Here is a 23,480-nt window from a genome sequence, read left to right on the forward strand (position 1 = left end):
AGTTTAAGACATTACTCCCATGTAGAAAAGTCCGCATGGTGCTTATTGTGTAAAATGCCGATGCAATTTCTGTGTTTCATCAACACTCTGAAAGTCCACAGATTACAGAATGCCTCCAGATGTGCTTCGGAAACTACTACTAGTCTTCCAGTGAACGATCAAATCGTAGACAGTTTAAGACATTACTCCCATGGAGAAAAGACCGCTTGGTGTTTATTGTGTTCAATGCCGATTCAATTTCTGTGTTTCATCAACACTTTGAAGGTTCACAGGTTATAGTATGCATCGAGATGTGCTTCGGAAACTACTACTAGTCTTCCAGGGAACGATCAAAGCGTAGACAGTTTAAGACAATTCTCTCGTGGAGAAAAGTCCGCATGGTGCTTATTGTGTTCAATGCCGATGCAATTTCTGTGTTTCATCAACACTCTGAAGGTCCACAGATTACAGAATGCATCCAAATGTGCATTGGAAACTACTACTAGTCATCCAGTGAACGATCAAAGCGTAGACAGTTTGAGACATTACTCCCATGGGGAAAAGTCCGCATGGTGCCTATTGTGTTCAATGCCGATGCAATTTCTGTGTTTCGTCAATAGTCTGAAGGTCCACAGATTACAGAATGCATCCAGATGTGCTTCGGAAACTACTACAAGTCTTCCAGTGATCGATCAAAGAGTAGACAGTTTAAGACATTACTCCCATGGAGAAAAGTCCGCATGGTGCTAATTGTGTTCAATGCCGATGCAATTTTTGTGTTTCATCAACACTCTGAAGGTCCACGGATTACAGAATGCCTTCAGGTGTGCTTCGGAAACTACTACTAGTCTTCCAGAGTACGATCAAAGCGTGACAGTTTAAGACATTACTCAGATTGGAGAAAAGTCCGTATAATGCTTATTATGTTCAATGCCGATGCAATTTTTGTGTTTCATCAACACTGAAGGTCCACAGATTACATAATGCATCCAGATGTGCTTCGGAAACTACTACTAGTCTTCCAGTAAACGATCAAAGCGTAGACAGTTTAAGACATTACTACCATTGAGAAAAGACCGCATGGTGCTTATTGTGTTCAATGCCGATGCAATTTCTGTGTTTCATCAACACTCTGAAGGTCCACAGATTACAGAATGCATCCAGATGTGCTTCGGGAGTTACTACTAGTCTACCAGTGAACGATCAAAGCTTAGACATTTTAAGACATTACTCCCATGGAGAAAAATCCGCATGGTGCTTATTGTATTCAATGCCGGTGCAATTTCTGTGTTTCATCAACACTCTCAAGGTGCACAGATTACAGAATGCATCCAGAAGTGCTTCAGAAACTACTACTAGTCTTCCAGTGAACTATCAAAGCGTAGACAGTTTAAGACATTACTCCCATGGAGAAAAGTCCGCATGGTGCTTATTGTGTTCAATGCCGATGCCGTTTCTGTGTTTCATCAATACCCTGAAGGTCCACAGATTACAGAATGCATCCAGATGTGCTTCGGAAACTACTACTAGTCTTCCAGGGAACGATCAAAGCGTAGACAGTTTAAGACATTACTCCCATGGAGAAAAGTTCGCATGGTGCTTATTGTGTTCAATGCCGATGCAATTTTTGTGTTTCAACAACACTCTGAAGGTCCACAGATTACAGAATGCATCCAGATGTGCTTCGGAAGCTACTACTAGTCTTCCAGTGAACTATCAAAGCGTAGACAGTTTAAGACATTACTCCCATGGAGAAAAGTCCGCATGGTGCTTATTGTGTTCAATGCCGATGCAGTTTCTGTGTTTCATCAATACCCTGAAGGTCCACAGATTACAGAATGCATCCAGATGTGCTTCGGAAACTACTACTAGTCTTCCAGGGAACGATCAAAGCGTAGACAGTTTAAGACATTACTCCCATGGAGAAAAGTTCGCATGGTGCTTATTGTGTTAAATGCCGATGCAATTTTTGTGTTTCAACAACACTCTGAAGGTCCACAGATTACAGAATGCATCCAGATGTGCTTCGGAAACTACTACTAGTCTTCCAGGGAACGATCAAATCGTCGACATTCTAAGACGTTACTCCCATGGAGAAAAGTCCGCATGGTGCTTATTGTGTTCAATGCATATTCAATTTCTGTGTTTCATCGACACACTGAAGGTCCACAGATTACAGAATGCATCCAGATGTGCATCAGAAACTACTACTAGTCTTCCAGTGTACGATCAAAGCGTAGACAGTTTATTACATTACTGCCATGGAGAAAAGTCGGCATGGTGCTTATTGTGTTCAATGCCGATGCAATTTCTGTGTTTCAACAACACTGTGAAGGTGCACAGATTACAAAATCCCTCCAGATGTGCTTCGGAAACTACTACTAGTCTTCCAGTGTACGAACAAAGCGTAGACAGTTTAAGACATTACTCTCATGGAGAAAAGTCCACATGGTGTTTATTGTGTTCAATGCCGATGCAATTTTTGTGTTTCATCAAAGCTCTGAAGGTCCACAAATTACAGAATGCATCCACATGTGCTTCGGAAAATGCTACTAGTCTTCCAGGGAACTATCAAACCGTAGATAGTTTAAGACATTACTCTCATTTAGAAAAGTCCACATGGTGTTTATTGTGTTCAATGCCGATGCAATTTTTGTGTTTCATCAAAACTCTGAAGGTCCACAAATTACAGAATGCATCCAGATGTGCTTCGAAAAATACTACTAGTCTTCCAGGGAACTATCAAGGCGTAGACAGTTTAAGACATTACTCCCATGGAGAAATGTCCCCATGGTGCTTATTGTGATCAATGCCGATGCAAGTTTTGTGTTTCATCAACACTCTGAAGGTCCACAGATTACAGAATGCCAACCAGATGTGCTTCGGAAACTGCTACTAGTCTTCCAGGCAACGATCAAAGCGTCGACATTCTAAGACATTACTCCCATGGAGAAAAGTCCGCATGGTGCTTATTGTGTTCAATGCCTTTTCAATTTCTGTGTTTCATCGACACACTGAAGGTCCACAGATTACAGAATGCCTCCAGATGTGCTTCGGAAACTACTACTAGTCTTCCAGTGTACGATCAAAGCGTAGACAGTTTAAGACATTACTCCCATGTAGAAAAGTCCGCATGGTGCTTATTGTGTAAAATGCCGATGCAATTTCTGTGTTTCATCAACACTCTGAAAGTCCACAGATTGCAGAATGCCTCCAGATGTGCTTCGGAAACTACTACTAGTCTTCCAGTGAACGATCTAATCGTAGACAGTTTAAGACGTTACTCCCATGGAGAAATGTCCGCATGGTGCTTATTGTGATCAATGCCGATGCAATTTCTGTGTTTCATCAACACTCTGAAGGTCCACAGATTACAGAATGCATCCAGATGTGCTTTGGAAACTACTACTAGTCTTCCAGTTTACGATCAAAGCGTAGACAGTTTAAGACACTACTCCCATGGAGAAAAGTCCGCATGGTGTTTATTGTGTTCAATGCCGATGCAATTTTTGTGTTTCATCAACACTCTGGTGGTCCACAGATTACAGAATGCATCCAGATATGCTTTGGAAACTACTACTAGTCTTCCAGGAAACGATCAAAGCGTATACAGTTTAAGACATTACTCCCATGGAGAAAAGTCCGCATGGTGTTTATTGTGTTCAATGCCGATTCAATTTCTGTGTTTCATCAACACTTTGAAGGTTCACAGGTTATAGTATGCATCGAGATGTGCTTCGGAAACTACTACTAGTCTTCCAGGGAACGATCAAAGCGTAGACAGTTTAAGACAATTCTCTCATGGAGAAAAGTCCGCATGGTGCTTATAGTGTTCAATGCCGATGCAATTTCTGTGTTTCATCAACACTCTGAAGGTCCACAGATTACAGAATGCATCCAAATGTGCATTGGAAACTACTACTAGTCATCCAGTGAACGATCAAAGCGTAGACAGTTTGAGACATTACTCCAATGGGGAAAAGTCCGCATGGTGCCTATTGTGTTCAATGCCGATGCAATTTCTGTGTTTCATCAATAGTCTGAAGGTCCACAGATTACAGAATGCATCCAGATGTGCTTCGGAAACTACTACTAGTCTTCCAGTGATCGATCAAAGCGTAGACAGTTTAAGACATTACTCCCATGGAGAAAAGTCCGCATGGTGCTTATTGTGCTCAATGCCGATGCAATTTCGGTGTTTCATCAACACTCTGAAGGTCCACAGATTACAGAATGCATCCAGATGTGCTTCGGAAGTTACTACTAGTCTACCAGTGAACGATCAAAGCTTAGACATTTTAAGACATTACTCCCATGGAGAAAAATCCGCATGGTGCTTATTGTATTCAATGCCGGTGCAATTTCTGTGTTTCATCAACACTCTCAATGTCCACAGATTACAGAATGCATCCAGAAGTGCTTCAGAAACTACTACTAGTCTTCCAGTGAACTATCAAAGCGTAGACAGTTTAAGACATTACTCCCATGGAGAAAAGTCCGCATGGTGCTTATTGTGTTCAATGCCGATGCCGTTTCTGTGTTTCATCAATACCCTGAAGGTCCACAGATTACAGAATGCATCCAGATGTGCTTCGGAAACTACTACTAGTCTTCCAGGGAACGATCAAAGCGTAGACAGTTTAAGATATTACTCCCATGGAGAAAAGTTCGCATGGTGCTTATTGTGTTAAATGCCGATGCAATTTTTCTGTTTCAACAACACTCTGAAGATCCACAGATTACAGAATGCATCCAGATGTGCTTCAGAAACTACTACTAGTCTTCCAGTGTACGATCAAAGCGTAGACAGTTTATGACATTACTCCCATGGAGAAAAGTCGGCATGGTGCTTATTGTGTTCAATGCCGATGCAATTTCTGTGTTTCATCAACACTGTGAAGGTCTACAGATTACAAAATCCCTCCAGATGTGCTTCGGAAACTACTACTAGTCTTCCAGTGTACGATCAAAGCGTAGACAGTTTAAGACATTTCTCTCATGGAGAAAAGTTCACATGGTGTTTATTGTGTTCAATGCCGATGCAATTTTTGTGTTTCATCAACACTCTGAAGGTCCACAGATTACAGAATGCATCCAGATGTGCTTCGGAAACTACTACTAGTCTTCCAGTGTACGATCAAAGCGTAGACAGTTTATGACATTACTCCCAAGGAGAAAAGTCGGCATGGTGCTTATTGTGTTCAATGCCGATGCAATTTCTGTGTTTCATCAACACTGTGAAGGTCCACAGACTACAAATTCCCTCCACATGTGCTTCGGAAACTACTACTAGTCTTCCAGTGTACGATCAAAGCGTAGACAGTTTAAGACATTACTCTCATTTAGAAAAGTTCACATGGTGTTTATTGTGTTCAATGCCGATGCAATTTTTGTGTTTCATCAACACTCTGAAGGTCCACAGATTACAGAATGCATCCAGATGTGCTTCGGAAACTACTACTAGTCTTCCAGTGTACGATCAAAGCGTAGACAGTTTATGACATTACTCCCATGGAGAAAAGTCGGCATGGTGCTTATTGTGTTCAATGCCGATGCAATTTCTGTGTTTCATCAACACTGTGAAGGTCCACAGACTACAAATTCCCTCCAGATGTGCTTCGGAAACTACTACTAGTCTTCCAGTGTACGATCAAAGCGTAGACAGTTTAAGACATTACTCTCATTTAGAAAAGTCCACATGGTGTTTATTGTGTTCAATGCCGATGCAATTTTTGTGTTTCATCAAAACTCTGAAGGTCCACAAATTACAGAATGCATCCAGATGTGCTTCGAAAAATACTACTAGTCTTCCAGGGAACTATCAAAGCGTAGACAGTTTAAGACATTACTCCCATGGAGAAATGTCCGCATGGTGCTTATTGTGATCAATGCCTTTTCAATTTCTGTGTTTCATCGACACACTGAAGGTCCACAGATTACAGAATGCCTCCAGATGTGCTTCGGAAACTACTACTAGGCTTCCAGTGTACGATCAAAGCGTAGACAGTTTAAGACATTACTCCCATGTAGAAAAGTCCGCATGGTGCTTATTGTGTAAAATGCCGATGCAATTTCTGTGTTTCATCAACACTTTGAAGGTTCACAGGTTATAGTATGCATCGAGATGTGCTTCGGAAACTACTACTAGTCTTCCAGGGAACGATCAAAGCGTAGACAGTTTAAGACAATTCTCTCGTGGAGAAAAGTCCGCATGGTGCTTATTGTGTTCAATGCCGATGCAATTTCTGTGTTTCATCAACACTCTGAAGGTCCACAGATTACAGAATGCATCCAAATGTGCATTGGAAACTACTACTAGTCATCCAGTGAACGATCAAAGCGTAGACAGTTTGAGACATTACTCCCATGGGGAAAAGTCCGCATGGTGCCTATTGTGTTCAATGCCGATGCAATTTCTGTGTTTCGTCAATAGTCTGAAGGTCCACAGATTACAGAATGCATCCAGATGTGCTTCGGAAACTACTACAAGTCTTCCAGTGATCGATCAAAGAGTAGACAGTTTAAGACATTACTCCCATGGAGAAAAGTCCGCATGGTGCTAATTGTGTTCAATGCCGATGCAATTTTTGTGTTTCATCAACACTCTGAAGGTCCACGGATTACAGAATGCCTTCAGGTGTGCTTCGGAAACTACTACTAGTCTTCCAGAGTACGATCAAAGCGTGACAGTTTAAGACATTAGTCAGATTGGAGAAAAGTCCGTATAATGCTTATTATGTTCAATGCCGATGCAATTTTTGTGTTTCATCAACACTGAAGGTCCACAGATTACATAATGCATCCAGATGTGCTTCGGAAACTACTACTAGTCTTCCAGTAAACGATCAAAGCGTAGACAGTTTAAGACATTACTACCATTGAGAAAAGACCGCATGGTGCTTATTGTGTTCAATGCCGATGCAATTTCTGTGTTTCATCAACACTCTGAAGGTCCACAGATTACAGAATGCATCCAGATGTGCTTCGGAAGTTACTACTAGTCTACCAGTGAACGATCAAAGCTTAGACATTTTAAGACATTACTCCCATGGAGAAAAATCCGCATGGTGCTTATTGTATTCAATGCCGGTGCAATTTCTGTGTTTCATCAACACTCTCAAGGTGCACAGATTACAGAATGCATCCAGAAGTGCTTCAGAAATTACTACTAGTCTTCCAGTGAACTATCAAAGCGTAGACAGTTTAAGACATTACTCCAATGGAGAAAAGTCCGCATGGTGCTTATTGTGTTCAATGCCGATGCCGTTTCTGTGTTTCATCAATACCCTGAAGGTCCACAGATTACAGAATGCATCCAGATGTGCTTCGGAAACTACTACTAGTCTTCCAGGGAACGATCAAAGCGTAGACAGTTTAAGACATTACTCCCATGGAGAAAAGTTCGCATGGTGCTTATTGTGTTCAATGCCGATGCAATTTTTGTGTTTCAACAACACTCTGAAGGTCCACAGATTACAGAATGCATCCAGATGTGCTTCGGAAGCTACTACTAGTCTTCCAGTGAACTATCAAAGCGTAGACAGTTTAAGACATTACTCCCATGGAGAAAAGTCCGCATGGTGCTTATTGTGTTCAATGCCGATGCAGTTTCTGTGTTTCATCAATACCCTGAAGGTCCACAGATTACAGAATGCATCCAGATGTGCTTCGGAAACTACTACTAGTCTTCCAGGGAACGATCAAAGCGTAGACAGTTTAAGACATTACTCCCATGGAGAAAAGTTCGCATGGTGCTTATTGAGTTAAATGCCGATGCAATTTTTGTGTTTCAACAACACTCTGAAGGTCCACAGATTACAGAATGCATCCAGATGTGCTTCGGAAACTACTACTAGTCTTCCAGGGAACGATCAAATCGTCGACATTCTAAGACGTTACTCCCATGGAGAAAAGTCCGCATGGTGCTTATTGTGTTCAATGCATATTCAATTTCTGTGTTTCATCGACACACTGAAGGTCCACAGATTACAGAATGCATCCAGATGTGCATCAGAAACTACTACTAGTCTTCCAGTGTACGATCAAAGCGTAGACAGTTTATTACATTACTGCCATGGAGAAAAGTCGGCATGGTGCTTATTGTGTTCAATGCCGATGCAATTTCTGTGTTTCATCAACACTGTGAAGGTGCACAGATTACAAAATCCCTCCAGATGTGCTTCGGAAACTACTACTAGTCTTCCAGTGTACGAACAAAGCGTAGACAGTTTAAGACATTACTCTCATGGAGAAAAGTCCACATGGTGTTTATTGTGTTCAATGCCGATGCAATTTTTGTGTTTCATCAAAGCTCTGAAGGTCCACAAATTACAGAATGCATCCACATGTGCTTCGGAAAATGCTACTAGTCCTCCAGGGAACTATCAAACCGTAGATAGTTTAAGACATTACTCTCATTTAGAAAAGTCCACATGGTGTTTATTGTGTTCAATGCCGATGCAATTTTTGTGTTTCATCAAAACTCTGAAGGTCCACAAATTACAGAATGCATCCAGATGTGCTTCGAAAAATACTACTAGTCTTCCAGGGAACTATCAAGGCGTAGACAGATTAAGACATTACTCCCATGGAGAAATGTCCCCATGGTGCTTATTGTGATCAATGCCGATGCAAGTTTTGTGTTTCATCAACACTCTGAAGGTCCACAGATTACAGAATGCCAACCAGATGTGCTTCGGAAACTGCTACTAGTCTTCCAGGCAACGATCAAAGCGTCGACATTCTAAGACATTACTCCCATGGAGAAAAGTCCGCATGGTGCTTATTGTGTTCAATGCCTTTTCAATTTCTGTGTTTCATCGACACACTGAAGGTCCACAGATTACAGAATGCCTCCAGATGTGCTTCGGAAACTACTACTAGTCTTCCAGTGTACGATCAAAGCGTAGACAGTTTAAGACATTACTCCCATGTAGAAAAGTCCGCATGGTGCTTATTGTGTAAAATGCCGATGCAATTTCTGTGTTTCATCAACACTCTGAAAGTCCACAGATTGCAGAATGCCTCCAGATGTGCTTCGGAAACTACTACTAGTCTTCCAGTGAACGATCTAATCGTAGACAGTTTAAGACGTTACTCCCATGGAGAAATGTCCGCATGGTGCTTATTGTGATCAATGCCGATGCAATTTCTGTGTTTCATCAACACTCTGAAGGTCCACAGATTACAGAATGCATCCAGATGTGCTTTGGAAACTACTACTAGTCTTCCAGTTTACGATCAAAGCGTAGACAGTTTAAGACACTACTCCCATGGAGAAAAGTCCGCATGGTGTTTATTGTGTTCAATGCCGATGCAATTTTTGTGTTTCATCAACACTCTGGTGGTCCACAGATTACAGAATGCATCCAGATATGCTTTGGAAACTACTACTAGTCTTCCAGGAAACGATCAAAGCGTATACAGTTTAAGACATTACTCCCATGGAGAAAAGTCCGCATGGTGTTTATTGTGTTCAATGCCGATTCAATTTCTGTGTTTCATCAACACTTTGAAGGTTCACAGGTTATAGTATGCATCGAGATGTGCTTCGGAAACTACTACTAGTCTTCCAGGGAACGATCAAAGCGTAGACAGTTTAAGACAATTCTCTCATGGAGAAAAGTCCGCATGGTGCTTATAGTGTTCAATGCCGATGCAATTTCTGTGTTTCATCAACACTCTGAAGGTCCACAGATTACAGAATGCATCCAAATGTGCATTGGAAACTACTACTAGTCATCCAGTGAACGATCAAAGCGTAGACAGTTTGAGACATTACTCCAATGGGGAAAAGTCCGCATGGTGCCTATTGTGTTCAATGCCGATGCAATTTCTGTGTTTCATCAATAGTCTGAAGGTCCACAGATTACAGAATGCATCCAGATGTGCTTCGGAAACTACTACTAGTCTTCCAGTGATCGATCAAAGCGTAGACAGTTTAAGACATTACTCCCATGGAGAAAAGTCCGCATGGTGCTTATTGTGCTCAATGCCGATGCAATTTCGGTGTTTCATCAACACTCTGAAGGTCCACAGATTACAGAATGCATCCAGATGTGCTTCGGAAGTTACTACTAGTCTACCAGTGAACGATCAAAGCTTAGACATTTTAAGACATTACTCCCATGGAGAAAAATCCGCATGGTGCTTATTGTATTCAATGCCGGTGCAATTTCTGTGTTTCATCAACACTCTCAATGTCCACAGATTACAGAATGCATCCAGAAGTGCTTCAGAAACTACTACTAGTCTTCCAGTGAACTATCAAAGCGTAGACAGTTTAAGACATTACTCCCATGGAGAAAAGTCCGCATGGTGCTTATTGTGTTCAATGCCGATGCCGTTTCTGTGTTTCATCAATACCCTGAAGGTCCACAGATTACAGAATGCATCCAGATGTGCTTCGGAAACTACTACTAGTCTTCCAGGGAACGATCAAAGCGTAGACAGTTTAAGATATTACTCCCATGGAGAAAAGTTCGCATGGTGCTTATTGTGTTAAATGCCGATGCAATTTTTCTGTTTCAACAACACTCTGAAGATCCACAGATTACAGAATGCATCCAGATGTGCTTCAGAAACTACTACTAGTCTTCCAGTGTACGATCAAAGCGTAGACAGTTTATGACATTACTCCCATGGAGAAAAGTCGGCATGGTGCTTATTGTGTTCAATGCCGATGCAATTTCTGTGTTTCATCAACACTGTGAAGGTCTACAGATTACAAAATCCCTCCAGATGTGCTTCGGAAACTACTACTAGTCTTCCAGTGTACGATCAAAGCGTAGACAGTTTAAGACATTTCTCTCATGGAGAAAAGTTCACATGGTGTTTATTGTGTTCAATGCCGATGCAATTTTTGTGTTTCATCAACACTCTGAAGGTCCACAGATTACAGAATGCATCCAGATGTGCTTCGGAAACTACTACTAGTCTTCCAGTGTACGATCAAAGCGTAGACAGTTTATGACATTACTCCCAAGGAGAAAAGTCGGCATGGTGCTTATTGTGTTCAATGCCGATGCAATTTCTGTGTTTCATCAACACTGTGAAGGTCCACAGACTACAAATTCCCTCCACATGTGCTTCGGAAACTACTACTAGTCTTCCAGTGTACGATCAAAGCGTAGACAGTTTAAGACATTACTCTCATTTAGAAAAGTTCACATGGTGTTTATTGTGTTCAATGCCGATGCAATTTTTGTGTTTCATCAACACTCTGAAGGTCCACAGATTACAGAATGCATCCAGATGTGCTTCGGAAACTACTACTAGTCTTCCAGTGTACGATTAAAGCGTAGACAGTTTATGACATTACTCCCATGGAGAAAAGTCGGCATGGTGCTTATTGTGTTCAATGCCGATGCAATTTCTGTGTTTCATCAACACTGTGAAGGTCCACAGACTACAAATTCCCTCCAGATGTGCTTCGGAAACTACTACTAGTCTTCCAGTGTACGATCAAAGCGTAGACAGTTTAAGACATTACTCTCATTTAGAAAAGTCCACATGGTGTTTATTGTGTTCAATGCCGATGCAATTTTTGTGTTTCATCAAAACTCTGAAGGTCCACAAATTACAGAATGCATCCAGATGTGCTTCGAAAAATACTACTAGTCTTCCAGGGAACTATCAAAGCGTAGACAGTTTAAGACATTACTCCCATGGAGAAATGTCCGCATGGTGCTTATTGTGATCAATGCCTTTTCAATTTCTGTGTTTCATCGACACACTGAAGGTCCACAGATTACAGAATGCCTCCAGATGTGCTTCGGAAACTACTACTAGGCTTCCAGTGTACGATCAAAGCGTAGACAGTTTAAGACATTACTCCCATGTAGAAAAGTCCGCATGGTGCTTATTGTGTAAAATGCCGATGCAATTTCTGTGTTTCATCAACACTCTGAAAGTCCACAGATTACAGAATGCCTCCAGATGTGCTTCGGAAACTACTACTAGTCTTCCAGTGAACGATCAAATCGTAGACAGTTTAAGACATTACTCCCATGGAGAAATGTCCGCATTGTGCTTATTGTGATCAATGCCGATGCAATTTTTGTGTTTCATCAACACTCTGAAGGTCCACAGATTACAGAATGCATCCAGATGTGCTTCAGAAACTACTACAAGTCTTCCAGGGAACGATCAAAGCGTAGACAGTTTAAGACATTACTCCCATGGAGAAAAGACCGCTTGGTGTTTATTGTGTTCAATGCCGATTCAATTTCTGTGTTTCATCAACACTTTGAAGGTTCACAGGTTATAGTATGCATCGAGATGTGCTTCGGAAACTACTACTAGTCTTCCAGGGAACGATCAAAGCGTAGACAGTTTAAGACAATTCTCTCGTGGAGAAAAGTCCGCATGGTGCTTATTGTGTTCAATGCCGATGCAATTTCTGTGTTTCATCAACACTCTGAAGGTCCACAGATTACAGAATGCATCCAAATGTGCATTGGAAACTACTACTAGTCATCCAGTGAACGATCAAAGCGTAGACAGTTTGAGACATTACTCCCATGGGGAAAAGTCCGCATGGTGCTAATTGTGTTCAATGCCGATGCAATTTTTGTGTTTCATCAACACTCTGAAGGTCCACGGATTACAGAATGCCTTCAGGTGTGCTTCGGAAACTACTACTAGTCTTCCAGAGTACGATCAAAGCGTGACAGTTTAAGACATTACACAGATTGGAGAAAAGTCCGCATAATGCTTATTATGTTCAATGCCGATGCAATTTTTGTGTTTCATCAACACTGAAGGTCCACAGATTACATAATGCATCCAGATGTTCTTCGGAAACTACTACTAGTCTTCCAGTAAACGATCAAAGCGTAGACAGTTTAAGACATTACTACCATTGAGAAAAGACCGCATGGTGCTTATTGTGTTCAATGCCGATGCAATTTCTGTGTTTCATCAACACTCTGAAGGTCCACAGATTACAGAATGCATCCAGATGTGCTTCGGAAGTTACTACTAGTCTACCAGTGAACGATCAAAGCTTAGACATTTTAAGACATTACTCCCATGGAGAAAAATCCGCATGGTGCTTATTGTATTCAATGCCGGTGCAATTTCTGTGTTTCATCAACACTCTCAAGGTCCACAGATTACAGAATGCATCCAGAAGTGCTTCAGAAACTACTACTAGTCTTCCAGTGAACTATCAAAGCGTAGACAGTTTAAGACATTACTCCCATGGAGAAAAGTCCGCATGGTGCTTATTGTGTTCAATGCCGATGCCGTTTCTGTGTTTCATCAATACCCTGAAGGTCCACAGATTACAGAATGCATCCAGATGTGCTTCGGAAACTACTACTAGTCTTACAGGGAACGATCAAAGCGTAGACAGTTTAAGACATTACTCCCATGGAGAAAAGTTCGCATGGTGCTTATTGTGTTCAATGCCGATGCAATTTTTGTGTTTCAACAACACTCTGAAGGTCCACAGATTACAGAATGCATCCAGATGTGCTTCGGAAACTACTACTAGTCTTCCAGTGAACTATCAAAGCGTAGACAGTTTAAGACATTACTCCCATGGAGAAAAGTCCGCATGGTGCTTATTGTGTTCAATGCCGATGCAGTTTCTGTGTTTCATCAATACCCTGAAGGTCCACAGATTACAGAATGCATCCAGATGTGCTTCGGAAACTACTACTAGTCTTCCAGTGTACGATCAAAGCGTAGACAGTTTATGACATTACTCCCAAGGAGAAAAGTCGGCATGGTGCTTATTGTGTTCAATGCCGATGCAATTTCTGTGTTTCATCAACACTGTGAAGGTCCACAGACTACAAATTCCCTCCACATGTGCTTCGGAAACTACTACTAGTCTTCCAGTGTACGATCAAAGCGTAGACAGTTTAAGACATTACTCTCATTTAGAAAAGTTCACATGGTGTTTATTGTGTTCAATGCCGATGCAATTTTTGTGTTTCATCAACACTCTGAAGGTCCACAGATTACAGAATGCATCCAGATGTGCTTCGGAAACTACTACTAGTCTTCCAGTGTACGATCAAAGCGTAGACAGTTTATGACATTACTCCCATGGAGAAAATTGGCATGGTGCTTATTGTGTTCAATGCCGATGCAATTTCTGTGTTTCATCAACACTGTGAAGGTCCACAGACTACAAATTCCCTCCAGATGTGCTTCGGAAACTACTACTAGTCTTCCAGTGTACGATCAAAGCGTAGACAGTTTAAGACATCACTCTCATGGAGAAAAGTTCACAAGGTGTTTATTGTGTTCAATGCCGATGCAATTTTTGTGTTTCATCAACACTCTGAAGGTCCACAGATTACAGAATGCATCCAGATGTGCTTCGGAAACTACTACTAGTCTTCCAGTGTACGATCAAAGCGTAGACAGTTTATGACATTACTCCCAAGGAGAAAAGTCGGCATGGTGCTTATTGTGTTCAATGCCGATGCAATTTCTGTGTTTCATCAACACTGTGAAGGTCCACAGACTACAAATTCCCTCCACATGTGCTTCGGAAACTACTACTAGTCTCCCAGTGTACGATCAAAGCGTAGACAGTTTAAGACATTACTCTCATTTAGAAAAGTTCACATGGTGTTTATTGTGTTCAATGCCGATGCAATTTTTGTGTTTCATCAACACTCTGAAGGTCCACAGATTACAGAATGCATCGAGATGTGCTTCGGAAACTACTACTAGTCTTCCAGTGTACGATCAAAGCGTAGACAGTTTATGACATTACTCCCATGGAGAAAAGTCGGCATGGTGCTTATTGTGTTCAATGCCGATGCAATTTCTGTGTTTCATCAACACTGTGAAGGTCCACAGACTACAAATTCCCTCCAGATGTGCTTCGGAAACTACTACTAGTCTTCCAGTGTACGATCAAAGCGTAGACAGTTTAAGACATTACTCTCATTTAGAAAAGTCCACATGGTGTTTATTGTGTTCAATGCCGATGCAATTTTTGTGTTTCATCAAAACTCTGAAGGTCCACAAATTACAGAATGCATCCAGATGTGCTTCGAAAAATACTACTAGTCTTCCAGGGAACTATCAAAGCGTAGACAGTTTAAGACATTACTCCCATGGAGAAATGTCCGCATGGTGCTTATTGTGATCAATGCCTTTTCAATTTCTGTGTTTCATCGACACACTGAAGGTCCACAGATTACAGAATGCCTCCAGATGTGCTTCGGAAACTACTACTAGGCTTCCAGTGTACGATCAAAGCGTAGACAGTTTAAGACATTACTCCCATGTAGAAAAGTCCGCATGGTGCTTATTGTGTAAAATGCCGATGCAATTTCTGTGTTTCATCAACACTCTGAAAGTCCACAGATTACAGAATGCCTCCAGATGTGCTTCGGAAACTACTACTAGTCTTCCAGTGAACGATCAAATCGTAGACAGTTTAAGACATTACTCCCATGGAGAAATGTCCGCATGGTGCTTATTGTGATCAATGCCGATGCAATTTTTGTGTTTCATCAACACTCTGAAGGTCCACAGATTACAGAATGCATCCAGATGTGCTTCGGAAACTACTACTAGTCTTCCAGGGAACGATCAAAGCGTAGACAGTTTAAGACATTACTCCCATGGAGAAAAGACCGCTTGGTGTTTATTGTGTTCAATGCCGAATCAATTTCTGTGTTTCATCAACACTTTGAAGGTTCACAGGTTATAGTATGAATCGAGATGTGCTTCAGAAACTACTACTAGTCTTCCAGGGAACGATCAAAGCGTAGACAGTTTAAGACAATTCTCTCGTGGAGAAAAGTCCGCATGGTGCTTATTGTGTTCAATGCCGATGCAATTTCTGTGTTTCATCAACACTCTGAAGGTCCACAGATTACAGAATGCATCCAAATGTGCATTGGAAACTACTACTAGTCATCCAGTGAACGATCAAAGCGTAGACAGTTTGAGACATTACTCCCATGGGGAAAAGTCCGCATGGTGCCTATAGTGTTCAATGCCGATGCAATTTCTGTTTTTCATCAATAGTCTGAAGGTCCACAGATTACAGAATGCATCCAGATGTGCTTCGGAAACTACTACTAGTCTTCCAGTGATCGATCAAAGCGTAGACAGTTTAAGACATTACTCCCATGGAGAAAAGTCCGCATGGTGCTAATTGTGTTCAATGCCGATGCAATTTTTGTGTTTCATCAACACTCTGAAGGTCCACGGATTACAGAATGCCTTCAGGTGTGCTTCGGAAACTACTACTAGTCTTCCAGAGTACGATCAAAGCGTGACAGTTTAAGACATTACTCAGATTGGAGAAAAGTCCGCATAATGCTTATTATGTTCAATGCCGATGCAATTTTTGTGTTTCATCAACACTGAAGGTCCACAGATTACATAATGCATCCAGATGTGCTTCGGAAACTACTACTAGTCTTCCAGTAAACGATCAAAGCGTAGACAGTTTAAGACATTACTACCATTGAGAAAAGACCGCATGGTGCTTATTGTGTTCAATGCCGATGCAATTTCTGTGTTTCATCAACACTCTGAAGGTCCACAGATTACAGAATGCATCCAGATGTGCTTCGGAAGTTACTACTAGTCTACCAGTGAACGATCAAAGCTTAGACATTTTAAGACATTACCCCCATGGAGAAAAATCCGCATGGTGCTTATTGTATTCAATGCCGGTGCAATTTCTGTGTTTCATCAACACTCTCAAGGTCCACAGATTACAGAATGCATCCAGAAGTGCTTCAGAAACGACTACTAGTCTTCCAGTGAACTATCAAAGCGTAGACAGTTTAAGACATTACTCCCATGGAGAAAAGTCCACATGGTGCTTATTGTGTTCAATGCCGATGCCGTTTCTGTGTTTCATCAATACCCTGAAGGTCCACAGATTACAGAATGCATCCAGATGTGCTTCGGAAACTACTACTAGTCTTCCAGGGAACGATCAAAGCGTAGACAGTTTAAGACATTACTCCCATGGAGAAAAGTTCGCATGGTGCTTATTGTGTTCAATGCCGATGCAATTTTTGTGTTTCAACAACACTCTGAAGGTCCACAGATTACAGAATGCATCCACATGTGCTTCGGAAACTACTACTAGTCTTCCAGTGAACTATCAAAGCGTAGACAGTTTAAGACATTACTCCCATGGAGAAAAGTCCGCATGGTGCTTATTGTGTTCAATGCCGATGCAGTTTCTGTGTTTCATCAATACCCTGAAGGTCCACAGATTACAGAATGCATCCAGATGTGCTTCGGAAACTACTACTAGTCTTCCAGGGAACGATCAAAGCGTAGACAGTTTAAGACATTACTCCCATGGAGAAAAGGTCGCATGGTGCTTATTGTGTTAAATGCCGATGCAATTTTTGTGTTTCAACAACACTCTGAAGGTCCACAGATTACAGAATGCATCCAGATGTGCTTCAGAAACTACTACTAGTCTTCCAGTGTACGATCAAAGCGTAGACAGTTTATGACATTACTCCCATGGAGAAAAGTCGGCATGGTGCTTATTGTGTTCAATGCCGATGCAATTTCTGTGTTTCATCAACACTGTGAAGGTCTACAGATTACAAAATCCCTCCAGATGTGCTTCGGAAACTACTACTAGTCTTCCAGTGTACGTTCAAAGCGTAGACAGTTTAAGACATTACTCTCATGGAGAAAAGTCCACATGGTGTTTATTGTGTTCAATGCCGATGCAATTTTTGTGTTTCATCAAAACTCTGAAGGTCCACAAATTACAGAATGCATCCAGATGTGCTTCGAAAAATACTACTAGTCTTCCAGGGAACTATCAAGTCGTAGACAGTTTAAGACATTACTCCCATGGAGAAATGTCCCCATGGTGCTTATTGTGATCAATGCCGATGCAAGTTTTGTGTTTCATCAACACTCTGAAGGTCCACAGATTACAGAATGCCAACCAGATGTGCTTCGAAAACTGCTACTAGTCTTCCAGGCAACGATCAAAGCGTCGACATTCTAAGACATTACTCCCATGGAGAAAAGTCCGCATGGTGCTTATTGTGTTCAATGCCTTTTCAATTTCTGTGTTTCATCGACACACTGAAGGTCCACAGATTACAGAATGCCTCCAGATGTGCTTCGGAAACTACTACTAGTCTTCCAGTGTACGATCAAAGCGTAGACAGTTTAAGACATTACTCCCATGTAGAAAAGTCCGCATGGTGCTTATTGTGTAAAATGCCGATGCAATTTCTGTGTTTCATCAACACTCTGAAAGTACACAGATTACAGAATGCCTCCAGATGTGCTTCGGAAACTACTACTAGTCTTCCAGTGAACGATCTAATCGTAGACAGTTTAAGACGTTACTCCCATGGAGAAATGTCCGCATGGTGCTTATTGTGATCAATGCCGATGCAATTTCTGTGTTTCATCAACACTCTGAAGGTCCACAGATTACTGAATGCATCCAGATGTGCTTTGGAAACTACTACTAGTCTTCCAGTTTACGATCAAAGCGTAGACAGTTTAAGACACTACTCCCATGGAGAAAAGTCCGCATGGTGTTTATTGTGTTCAATGCCGATGCAATTTTTGTGTTTCATCAACACTCTGGTGGTCCACAGATTACAGAATGCATCCAGATATGCTTTGGAAACTACTACTAGTCTTCCAGGAAACGATCAAAGCGTATACAGTTTAAGACATTACTCCTATGGAGAAAAGTCCGCATGGTGTTTATTGTGTTCAATGCCGATTCAATTTCTGTGTTTCATCAACACTTTGAAGGTTCACAGGTTATAGTATGCATCGAGATGTGCTTCGGAAACTACTACTAGTCTTCCAGGGAACGATCAAAGCGTAGACAGTTTAAGACAATTCTCTCATGGAGAAAAGTCTGCATGGTGCTTATTGTGTTCAATGCCGATGCAATTTCTGTGTTTCATCAACACTCTGAAGGTCCACAGATTACAGAATGCATCCAAATGTGCATTGGAAACTACTACTAGTCATCCAGTGAACGATCAAAGCGTAGACAGTTTGAGACATTACTCCAATGGGGAAAAGTCCGCATGGTGCCTATTGTGTTCAATGCCGATGCAATTTCTGTGTTTCATCAATAGTCTGAAGGTCCACAGATTACAGAATGCATCCAGATGTGCTTCGGAAACTACTACTAGTCTTCCAGTGATCGATCAAAGCGTAGACAGTTTAAGACATTACTCCCATGGAGAAAAGTCCGCATGGTGCTTATTGTGTTCAATGCCGATGCAATTTTTGTGTTTCATCAACACTCTGAAGGTCCACGGATTACAGAATGCCTTCAGGTGTGCTTCGGAAACTACTACTAGTCTTCCAGAGTACGATCAAAGCGTGACAGTTTAAGACATTACTCAGATTGGAGAAAAGTCCGCATAATGCTTATTATGTTCAATGCCGATGCAATTTTTGTGTTTCATCAACACTGAAGGTCCACAGATTACGTAATGCATCCAGATGTGCTTCGGAAACTACTACTAGTCTTCCAGTGAACGATCAAAGCGTAGACAGTTTAAGACATTACTACCATTGAGAAAAGACCGCATGGTGCTTATTGTGTTCAATGCCGATGCAATTTCTGTGTTTCATCAACACTCTGAAGGTCCACAGATTACAGAATGCATCCAGATGTGCTTCGGAAGTTACTACTAGTCTACCAGTGAACGATCAAAGCTTAGACATTTTAAGATATTACTCCCATGGAGAAAAATCCGCATGGTGCTTATTGTATTCAATGCCGATGCAATTTCTGTGTTTCATCAACACTCTCAAGGTCCACAGATTACTGAATGCATCCAGAAGTGCTTCAGAAACTACTACTAGTCTTCCAGTGAACTATCAAAGCGTAGACAGTTTAAGACATTACTCCCATGGAGAAAAGTCCGCATGGTGCTTATTGTGTTCAATGCCGATGCAGTTTCTGTGTTTCATCAATACCCTGAAGGTCCACAGATTACAGAATGCATCCAGATGTGCTTCGGAAACTACTACTAGTCTTCCAGGGAACGATCAAAGCGTAGACAGTTTAAGACATTTTTCCCATGGAGAAAAGTTCGCATGGTGCTTATTGTGTTCAATGCCGATGCAATTTTTGTGTTTCAACAACACTCTGAAGGTCCACAGATTACAGAATGCATCCAGATGTGCTACGGAAACTACTACTAGTCTTCCAGTGAACTATCAAAGCGTAGACAGTTTAAGACATTACTCCCATGGAGAAAAGTCCGCATGGTGCTTATTGTGTTCAATGCCGATGCAGTTTCTGTGTTTCATCAATACCCTGAAGGTCCACAGATTACAGAATGCATCCAGATGTGCTTCGGAAACTACTACTAGTCTTCCAGGGAACGATCAAAGCGTAGACAGTTTAAGACATTACTCCCATGGAGAAAAGTTCGCATGGTGCTTATTGTGTTAAATGCCGATGCAATTTTGTGTTTCAACAACACTCTGAAGGTCCACAGATTACAGAATACATCCAGATGTGCTTCAGAAACTACTACTAGTCTTCCAGTGTACGATTAAAAGCGTAGACAGTTTATGACATTACTCCCATGGATAAAAGTCGGCATGGTGCTTATTGTGTTCAATGCCGATGCAATTTCTGTGTTTCATCAACACTGTGAAGGTCCACAGACTACAAAATCCCTCCAGATGTGCTTCGGAAACTACTACTAGTCTTCCTGTGTACGATCAAAGCGTAGACAGTTTAAGACATTACTCTCATTTAGAAAAGTCCACATGGTGTTTATTGTGTTCAATGCCGATGCAATTTTTGTGTTTCATCAAAACTCTGAAGGTCCACAAATTACAGAATGCATCCAGATGTGCTTCGAAAAATACTACTAGTCTTCCAGGGAACTATCAAAGCGTAGACAGTTTAAGACATTACTCCCATGGAGAAATGTCCCCATGGTGCATATTGTGATCAATGCCGATGCAAGTTTTGTGTTTCATCAACACTCTGAAGGTCCACAGATTACAGAATGCATCCAGATGTGCTTCGGAAACTACTACTAGTCTTCCAGTGATCGATCAAAGCGTGACAGTTTAAGACATTACTCAGATTGGAGAAAAGTCCGCATAATGCTTATTATGTTCAATGCCGATGCAATTTTTGTGTTTCATCAACACTGAAGGTCCACAGATTACATAATGCATCCAGATGTGCTTCGGAAACTACTACTAGTCTTCCAGTGAACGATCAAAGCGTAGACAGTTTAAGACATTACTACCATTGAGAAAAGACCGCATGGTGCTTATTGTGTTCAATGCCGATGCAATTTCTGTGTTTCATCAACACTCTGAAGGTCCACAGATTACAGAATGCATCCAGATGTGCTTCGGAAGTTACTACTAGTCTACCAGTGAACGATCAAAGCTTAGACATTTTAAGATATTACTCCCATGGAGAAAAATCCGCATGGTGCTTATTGTATTCAATGCCGATGCAATTTCTGTGTTTCATCAACACTCTCAAGGTCCACAGATTACAGAATGCAACCAGAAGTGCTTCAGAAACTACTACTAGTCTTCCAGTGAACTATCAAAGCGTAGACAGTTTAAGACATTACTCCCATGGAGAAAAGTCCGCATGGTGTTTATTGTGTTCAATGCCGATTCAATTTCTGTGTTTCATCAACACTTTGAAGGTTCACAGGTTATAGTATGCATCGAGATGTGCTTCGGAAACTACTACTAGTCTTCCAGGGAACGATCAAAGCGTAGACAGTTTAAGACAATTCTCTCATGGAGAAAAGTCTGCATGGTGCTTATTGTGTTCAATGCCGATGCAATTTCTGTGTTTCATCAACACTCTGAAGGTCCACAGATTACAGAATGCATCCAAATGTGCATTGGAAACTACTACTAGTCATCCAGTGAACGATCAAAGCGTAGACAGTTTGAGACATTACTCCAATGGGGAAAAGTCCGCATGGTGCCTATTGTGTTCAATGCCGATGCAATTTCTGTGTTTCATCAATAGTCTGAAGGTCCACAGATTACAGAATGCATCCAGATGTGCTTCGGAAACTATTACTAGTCTTCCAGTGATCGATCAAAGCGTAGACAGTTTAAGACATTACTCCCATGGAGAAAAGTCCGCATGGTGCTTATTGTGTTCAATGCCGATGCAATTTTTGTGTTTCATCAACACTCTGAAGGTCCACGGATTACAGAATGCCTTCAGGTGTGCTTCGGAAACTACTACTAGTCTTCCAGAGTACCATCAAAGCGTGACAGTTTAAGACATTACTCAGATTGGAGAAAAGTCCGCATAATGCTTATTATGTTCAATGCCGATGCAATTTTTGTGTTTCATCAACACTGAAGGTCCACAGATTACATAATGCATCCAGATGTGCTTCGGAAACTACTACTAGTCTTCCAGTGAACGATGAAAGCGTAGACAGTTTAAGACATTACTACCATTGAGAAAAGACCGCATGGTGCTTATTGTGTTCAATGCCGATGCAATTTCTGTGTTTCATCAACACTCTGAAGGTCCACAGATTACAGAATGCATCCAGATGTGCTTCGGAAGTTACTACTAGTCTACCAGTGAACGATCAAAGCTTAGACATTTTAAGATATTACTCCCATGGAGAAAAATCCGCATGGTGCTTATTGTATTCAATGCCGATGCAATTTCTGTGTTTCATCAACACTCTCAAGGTCCACAGATTACTGAATGCATCCAGAAGTGCTTCAGAAACTACTACTAGTCTTCCAGTGAACTATCAAAGCGTAGACAGTTTAAGACATTACTCCCATGGAGAAAAGTCCGCATGGTGCTTATTGTGTTCAATGCCTTTTCAATTTCTGTGTTTCATCGACACACTGAAGGTCCACAGATTACAGAATGCCTCCAGATGTGCTTCGGAAACTACTACTAGTCTTCCAGTGTACGATCAAAGCGTAGACAGTTTAAGACATTACTCCCATGTAGAAAAGTCCGCATGGTGCTTATTGTGTAAAATGCCGATGCAATTTCTGTGTTTCATCAACACTCTGAAAGTACACAGATTACAGAATGCCTCCAGATGTGCTTCGGAAACTACTACTAGTCTTCCAGTGAACGATCTAATCGTAGACAGTTTAAGACGTTACTCCCATGGAGAAATGTCCGCATGGTGCTTATTGTGATCAATGCCGATGCAATTTCTGTGTTTCATCAACACTCTGAAGGTCCACAGATTACAGAATGCATCCAGATGTGCTTTGGAAACTACTACTAGTCTTCCAGTTTACGATCAAAGCGTAGACAGTTTAAGACACTACTCCCATGGAGAAAAGTCCGCATGGTGTTTATTGTGTTCAATGCCGATGCAATTTTTGTGTTTCATCAACACTCTGGTGGTCCACAGATTACAGAATGCATCCAGATATGCTTTGGAAACTACTACTAGTCTTCCAGGAAACGATCAAAGCGTATACAGTTTAAGACATTACTCCCATGGAGAAAAGTCCGCATGGTGTTTATTGTGTTCAATGCCGATTCA

The sequence above is a fragment of the Schistocerca gregaria genome, chromosome 3, assembly GCF_023897955.1.
Source record: "Schistocerca gregaria isolate iqSchGreg1 chromosome 3, iqSchGreg1.2, whole genome shotgun sequence".
Taxonomy (NCBI): Eukaryota; Metazoa; Arthropoda; class Insecta; order Orthoptera; family Acrididae; genus Schistocerca; species Schistocerca gregaria.